Source organism: Talpa occidentalis, unplaced genomic scaffold (assembly GCF_014898055.3).
Source record: "Talpa occidentalis isolate TD23 unplaced genomic scaffold, MPIMG_talOcc4v2.1 talOcc4.6, whole genome shotgun sequence".
Classification (NCBI taxonomy): domain Eukaryota; kingdom Metazoa; phylum Chordata; class Mammalia; order Eulipotyphla; family Talpidae; genus Talpa; species Talpa occidentalis.
The window spans coordinates 22,341,907-22,349,357 of NW_023604972.1; positions in this window are offsets into that span (position 1 = coordinate 22,341,907).

Here is a 7,451-nt window from a genome sequence, read left to right on the forward strand (position 1 = left end):
ATAAGGGTATTCTCCTTTTATCCTTTGTGTGCAATAAAGGGCCCATTATGAAGTCATTGGCCATTTAACAATCCTTGAGTGGATGCAGGAGTGAAAGGAAGAGCTCTAAGAGGGTCCACTAAAAGGCTGTGGAGGTGCAGGCTGTAAAGAGCCCCTCCTAATGCAACATACAAAAGTGATTCCCAAAAAACAAAATTTGCAAGCTGACTGTAGATCTGAGGCATATGGGTGGGGAGGGGTAAGTATATGAGAGGAAAGACTATGGGACACAAGGGACTGTGGTGATGGTCACGGGTGCTATGGTGGTGGGAGAAAATTGGGGAGTACACCTGAGGGAAGAAAAAAAAATACTGCCTAAAAATGAACAAATGTAAGAAAATAAATAAATTTAGAAAAATAAAGTGGTTTCCAGATGGATTAAAGATTTAGATAGAAAAATAAACAAAAGCAAAAGGCTTTTACGAAAATCTAGGAGTTTCTGAATAAGATTCTCCACCTTAACAAATTTTAAAATGTGGAAACTGCTGTGAAAGAGAAATATTGGGCTCTCTGAAGAAGCATGACAAAGAGAACTAGTCTGGATTGGGTGGTCAGCCTGCAGAGGAAGTGGCGTTAAGGATGACATCTAAGACGAGAAGGCCTGTGTTGGGGCAAGAGTCATGCAGTGTGCCAGATTGCAGGTGGTGGAAAGGTCATGATTCGGCTTCAGGGATGAACAGGGTTTATGCTACTTGAGAAAGGGAGAGGAGCCCTCAAGGCAGAGCTGAGCAGTTGAATCAGTGACCGGAAGAGATACAAGAGAGGGGTTTGGCAAGGCGAGCAAGGCTGCATCAAACAGAGCTTTGCAAAGTTTAAGAAAACACCAACGACTTTGTTTGACTGCTTTGGTGCACAGAGGTGTACCTGGGTTTGTTGAAGTCTTGACCTTTGTTCTTTCTCCTACTTTCACTGCTATGTCTACTTTTCCATCAGCTTGTCGCTCAGACCAACACTTACCAGCACAGCCATGGGCAAACCTGGCAAGTGGACTGTGTTGGTCAAACTGGAAACACAGTTTCTACAATGACTTGAGCAAGGTGGTGAGCCCACTTGTAATGTTATCAATTGCAGAGACCAGCAAAGAACTCTGCCTCTTTCTTCAGCTCCCTGCACACAAGAACTGGGATATCACAGCATAAATAAATAAATCTTCTTTGAAATAGTCCCTGTTGTTAGGAGTTCAACAGCTTGTCAATATATCCTAACCTCTTAAACCCTTAAAAAAACAATGAAAAAGGCCATGACAAAGTCTGGTCTTTGCGTCCTTCTGCCCACTCTTAATAGTCAAGCTTCCTCTCTGTGTCATTCAGGGTTCCAGCAGAACATGGCTGATATGCTCAAATTAGGATAATTTGAGAAAAGTTAATAAAGGGCTATAACCAAAGGTATGGACAGGATGTAGGGAAATGCATGTGGTGTTAGAAAGACTGGGACTGTAGAGTTGTTGCCTCTCCGACACCTGAGAGGAGGCTGGAAGGAGGGATTACCTAACCTCACCTGGGAAAGTTGTCCTTTGGTTGAGTGAATGCAGCAGAACTAATAGGGTCTCTTCTTCCTTCCTATCTCTTCCCAGGGTTCACCATTAGCCAAACTGAATAGAATATGGTAATTGGTTAATATGACTATATATCAGGGATGGAAAGTTGAGAGGCTAATGGTAGTACGTGGATTTGGAGAGACAAAGGGGGAAATATCTGGCATGTTTCCTTCCTCTTTGATGTCACCTTATATTTATTTATTTATTTATTTTTTTTTATAAGTAGTAAATAAACTTGTTTGTCAATGTTAAGGTCCTTAATTAACATTGTTTCAATTTAATAAATTTCCTTTATTTTTTTTTTTCATTTGAATATTTATTTCTCAGGTATAAATAAGCACCTTTTTGGCAACATATGGTTGAGTTTATCATGGAGAGTTTAGTATAATTTTTGTTTTTGTTTTTTTTTTAAATAATAAATTTTATTTTTATATTCCCCCATACAATTGCAAACGCCCCATTCTGACCCCAATCCTTCCCCTCCCGCCCCCCACCCCCCAAAAAGTGTCTCTGGTTCATAGTTTTTTGTTGATTTTGATTTTCACTTTCTTATATTCATTTTCCTGGTCCCTTATTTAAGTTTTCTAGATTCCTGCTATGAATGAGACCATCCAGTATTTTTCTTTTTCTTTCTGGCTTATTTCGCTGAGCATGATCCCTTCCAGCGCCATCCATGTTGCTGCAAATTGCATGTGTTTATCTTTTTTGAATGCTGAGTAATATTCCATGGTATATATGTACCACATCTTCTTGATCCAGTCATCTATTTTTGGGCATTTGGGTTGTTTCCAAAGCTTAGCTATTGTAAACAGTGCTGCTATAAACATAGGGGTGCAGGTGCTTTTTGGAATTGATGTTTCTGTGTCCTTTGGGTAAATACCTAGGAGTGGAATTGCTGGATCCTATGGAAGCTCTATGTTTAGTAGGCCCAGAAATCTCCACACAGCTCTCCATAGTGGTTGGACCAGTTTGCACTCCCACCAGCAGTGCAGGAGAGTTCCTTTTTCTCCACACCCTCGCCAACATTTGTTGTTGCTAGTTTTTTTAATATGTGCCATTCTCACTGGCGTAAGATGGTATCTCATGTTAGTTTTGATTTGCTTTTCCCTGATGACAAGTGATGTTGAACATTTTTTCATATGCCTGTTGGCCAATCGCATTTCCTCTTCAGAGAAGTTTCTTTTTAGCTCTTCTGCCCATTTTTTGACTGGATTATTTTCTTTGTTGTTGTTAAGTCTCATCAGCTCTTTGCAGATTTTTGTGATCAGTCCTTTATCATTAGTGTTGGGTGCAAAAATGTTCTCCCAGTTGGTGGGGTTTCTCTTTGTTTTTGTTATTGTCTCTTTTGCTGTGCAGAAGCTCTTTAATTTGATGTAGTCCCAGCTGTTGATCTTTGCCTTCACTATCACTGCTTTGGGTGATGTGTCTGTAAAGATGTCTTTTATGTGCAAATCACGTAGCGTTTCGCCTATATTTCCTTCTATATATTTTATGGTTTCAGGTCTTATGTCTAGTTCTTTAATCCATTTTGAGTTGATTTTTGTGTATGGTGTGAGGTAGTGGTCAAGCTTCATTCTTTTGCATGTAGCGACCCAGTTTTCCCAGCACCATTTATTGAACAAACTCTCTTTGCTCCAATGCATAGTCTTTGCTCCTTTGTCAAAGATTAGTTGACCATAAATCTGTGGGTTTATTTCTGGATTTTCTATTTGATTCCATTGGTCTGTATGTCTGTTCTTATTCCAATACCATGCAGTTTTGATGATTATGGCTTTGTAGTATAGTTTGAAGTCTGGGAGTGTGATGCCTCCATTCCCTTCTTTTTTTTTCAGGAGAGCTTTGGCTATTTGAGGTTTTTTGTGATTCCATATGAATTTCATCAATAATTGTTCTATTTCTTTGAAGAAGGACATTGAAATTTTGATTGGAATAGCATTGAATCTGTACATTGCTTTTGGTAGGATGGCCATTTTAATAATGTTTATTCTTCCAATCCATGAGCAGGGGATGTCTTTCCATTTCTTTGTGTCTTCTTCTATTTCTTTTAACAGTGTTTTATAGTTTTCTTTGTATAGGTCCTTTACCTCTTTTGTTAGATTTATTCCCAAATATTGGATTTTTTTTGTTTCAATAAAAAAAGGGATGGTTTTTTTGATTTCTTCTTCTTCAGATTTTTTGTTTGTGTATAGGAAGGCTACTGACTTTTGCGTGTTGATTTTGTATCCTGCCACTTTACTGAACTGATTGATGAGTTGAATTAGTTTTTCTGTGGAGTTTTTGGGGTTCTCTATGTATATTATCATATCATCTGCAAATAGTGATAGTTTGACTTCTTCTTTTCCTATTTGGATTCCTTGGATGTCTTTCTCTTGTCTTATTGCTCTGGCTAGGACTTCCAGTATTATATTGAAAAGCAGTGGTGAGAGTGGACATCCTTGTCTTGTTCCAGATCTTAATGGAATTGCTTTCAGCTTTTCACCATTGAGAATAATACTGGCTGTTGGCTTGTCATAGATGGCCTTTATGATGTTGAGGTATGTTCCTTGTATCCCAAGAATTTCAAGGGCTTTTATCATGAATGGGTGTTGCACTTTGTCGAAAGCTTTCTCAGCATCTATTGATATTATCATATGGTTTTTATATTTCTTTTTGTTGATGTGTTGGATAACGTTGATTGATTTTCGGATGTTAAACCATCCTTGTGTTCCAGGAATGAATCCTACTTGGTCGTGGTGAATTATCTTATGGATACATTGTTGGATTCTGATAGCTAAAATTTTATTGAGGATTTTTGCATCAGTGTTCATTAGGGAGATTGGCCTGTAGTTTTCCTTTTTTGTGTTGTCCTTGTTCGGTTTTGGTATTAGTGTAATGTTGGCTTCATAGAACGTGTTTGGTATTGTCCCTTCCTTCTCAATTTTTTGGAAGAGTTTGTGAAGGATAGGCACTAATTCGTCTCTGAATGTTTGGTAGAATTCATTTGTAAATCCATCAGGTCCTGGGCTTTTGTTTTTGGGGAGATTTTTGATTACCATTTCAATTTCGCTGCTTGTAATTGGTCTGTTTAGGTGTTCTATTTCTTCTTTATCTAGCTTTGGGTGATTGTAGAGTTGTAGGAATTTGTCCATCTCCTCTAGATTGTTAAACTTGTTTCCATATAACTCTTCATAGTAGTTACTGATTATTCTTTTGATTTCTGCTGTGTCCGTTGTGATTTCTCCTCTTTCATTGATGATCCTGTTTATTTGTGCTTTCTCCCTTTTTTCCTTTGTGAGCCTGGCTAGGGGTTTGTCTATTTTATTTATTTTTTCAAAGAACCAGCTCTTGGTTTCATTGATCTTTTGGATTGTTTTTTTAGTTTCAGTTTCATTTATTTCTGCCTTATTATTTCTTTTCTTCTACTGGTTTTGGGGTTTTTTTGTTGTTCTTTTTCTAGATCTTTGAGCTTCGAGATTAGGTTGTTTCTTTGAGTTCTTTCTTGTTTCTTGATGTGAGCTTCTATTGCTATATATTTTCCTCTTATTACTGCTTTTGCTGCATCCCATACATTTAGGATATTGGTGTCTTCCTTGTCGTTCAATTCAAAGAATTTTTTAATTTCTTCTTTGATCTCCTCATTAGTCCAGTGGTCTTCCAGTAGTGTGGTTCTTAATCTCCATGAGGTAGGAAAGTTCCTTGCCTTCTTTTTATGGTTTATTTCTAGTTTGATGCCTTCATGGTCAGAAAAGATGGTTGATATGATTTCAATCTTGGTGTATCTGTTGATATTTGTCTTGTGCCCCAGTATGTGATCGATCCTGGAGAATGATCCGTGTGCGCTTGAGAAAAATGTGTACTCAGTTTTTTTGAGGTTTAGTGTTCTATAGATGTCTGTTAAGCCCAAATGCTCTAGGTCCTTATTTAGAGCTTTGGTTTCTTTACTTATTTTTTGTCTTGTTGATCTATCCATTGTTGATAGTGGTGTGTTGAAGTCTCCCACTACGTATGTGTTTTCTCCGATGTCTGTTTTCAGAGAGGACAACAGTTGTCTGATATATTTTGGTGCTCCTTCGTTTGGTGAGTATATGTTAATGAGTGTTATTTCTTCTTGAAGTATTGTCCCCTTGATCATAATGTAGTGACCATTGGGGTCTCTTTTTATCTTTTTGAGTTTGAAATCTGTTTTATCTGATATAAGTATAGCTGTTCCTGCTTTCTTTTTTGGTCCATTTGCTTGTAGGATTGTTTTCCATCCTTTAACTTTGAGCCTATTTTTATCTTTTGTAGCTAAATGTGTTTCCTGGAGACAGCAAAAGGTTGGGTTTTGTTTCTTAATCCAGGCTGCAACTCTGTGTCTTTTTATTGAAGAGTTTATTCCATTTACATTTAGAGTTAATATTGATATGTTAGCATCTGTATTTGCCTTTGTGTTTGTCTTTCCTTTGATTTTATTTAATTATTCTTTTAATAACTTTTTTTTTTTTTGGCCTTCTTTCATTGTTATTCGCCCCTCTGAGGTTCTGGCTTTAGGACTCCTTGTAGAATTTTTTGGAGTGGGGGTTTAGTTGTAATGAAATTCCGGAGTTTCTGTTTGTCTGGGAAGGTCCATACTCTTTCTTCAAAGAGGAAGGAGAGCTTTGCGGGATAGAGTATTCTTGGTTGGCATCTGTTTTCCTGGAGTCTGTTGACTATGTCCCTCCACTCTCTCCTTGCCCATAGTGTTTCTTCAGAGAAGTCTGATGTCAGCCTGATTGGCTTTCCTTTGAATGTTATCTGTTTCTTCCCTCTTGCCAGCTTCATTATTTTTTCCTTGTCCTGGATTCTTGGGAGCTTTACTATTATGTGTCTTGCTGTATTTTTCCTTTCGTCGTGGAAGTTTGGTGTTCTTCTTGCTTCTTCTGTATCAATTTTCAACTCCTTCTTCACATTTGGGAAGTTCTCTTCAATTATCTCTTTGAATATTTTCTCCGTTCCTACATCTCTCTCCTCTCCTTCTGGTATTCCTATAACTCTTATATTTCCTTTCCTCATGGAGTCAGATAGTTCCCGAAGTCTTTCTTCATTCTTTTTCCTTCGTACTTCTCTTTCCTTTTCTGTTTTGGTTCTTTTTATTTCTGTGTCTTCAAGAGAACTTATTCGTTCTTCCATTTCATCTATTCTGCTTTCATTGCTTTTCCCAGAATTCTTTAGTTCTTCCATTAATTCTTTGGTCTCCTGCATTTCTTTTACTTCCCTCTTTAGGGACTCAATTTCATTCTTCTGACCATTGTTTTCCCTCTTTAGGGACTCAATTTCCTTCTTCTGATCATTGTTTTCCTTTATGACTTCTATAACTTTTTTAATCATGGCAATTTTAAATTCTCTTTCTGGAAGGCTCAGAAGTTCTTCCAAGTTACTGTCGTTGCTATCTGGGGGCTGGTTTTCTTTTTGTGGTGTGCTTTTTCCCCGGGGAGTTGCTAGGTTGCGTGTGGTTCTTCTACTCCCTACTGTCTGTTTTCTAATTTGTCGTATGCGTTGGGACACTGTGTTGTTGGGACTGGCCGGCATCTTGGGTGAGCTTCTCTGCTCCCCTCTGGTTCCTCCAGGAGCCATATGTCAGTTTCAAGCAGACTTTACTGGAGAAAGGTCCCTGTTCTAAAATGCCGATGTGGGGACACACTCCCCTGTGCGCCTGGTCTGCCCCGGCGGTGGGTTCCTGCTCCTCCTCTGGGCTTGGACTGCAGGCCAGAGGGGGTCTGGCGTGGGCGAACTTCCCCCACTCACCTCTGGCTCCTGAGGAAGCCTTCTGCAGGTAGTCTTTACTGAAGAAATGTCCCTGTTCTAAAATGGCGATGCGGGACACACTCCCTGTGCGTCCGGTCTCAGGCACACTCTTCTGCGCGCCTGGTCTGCCCCG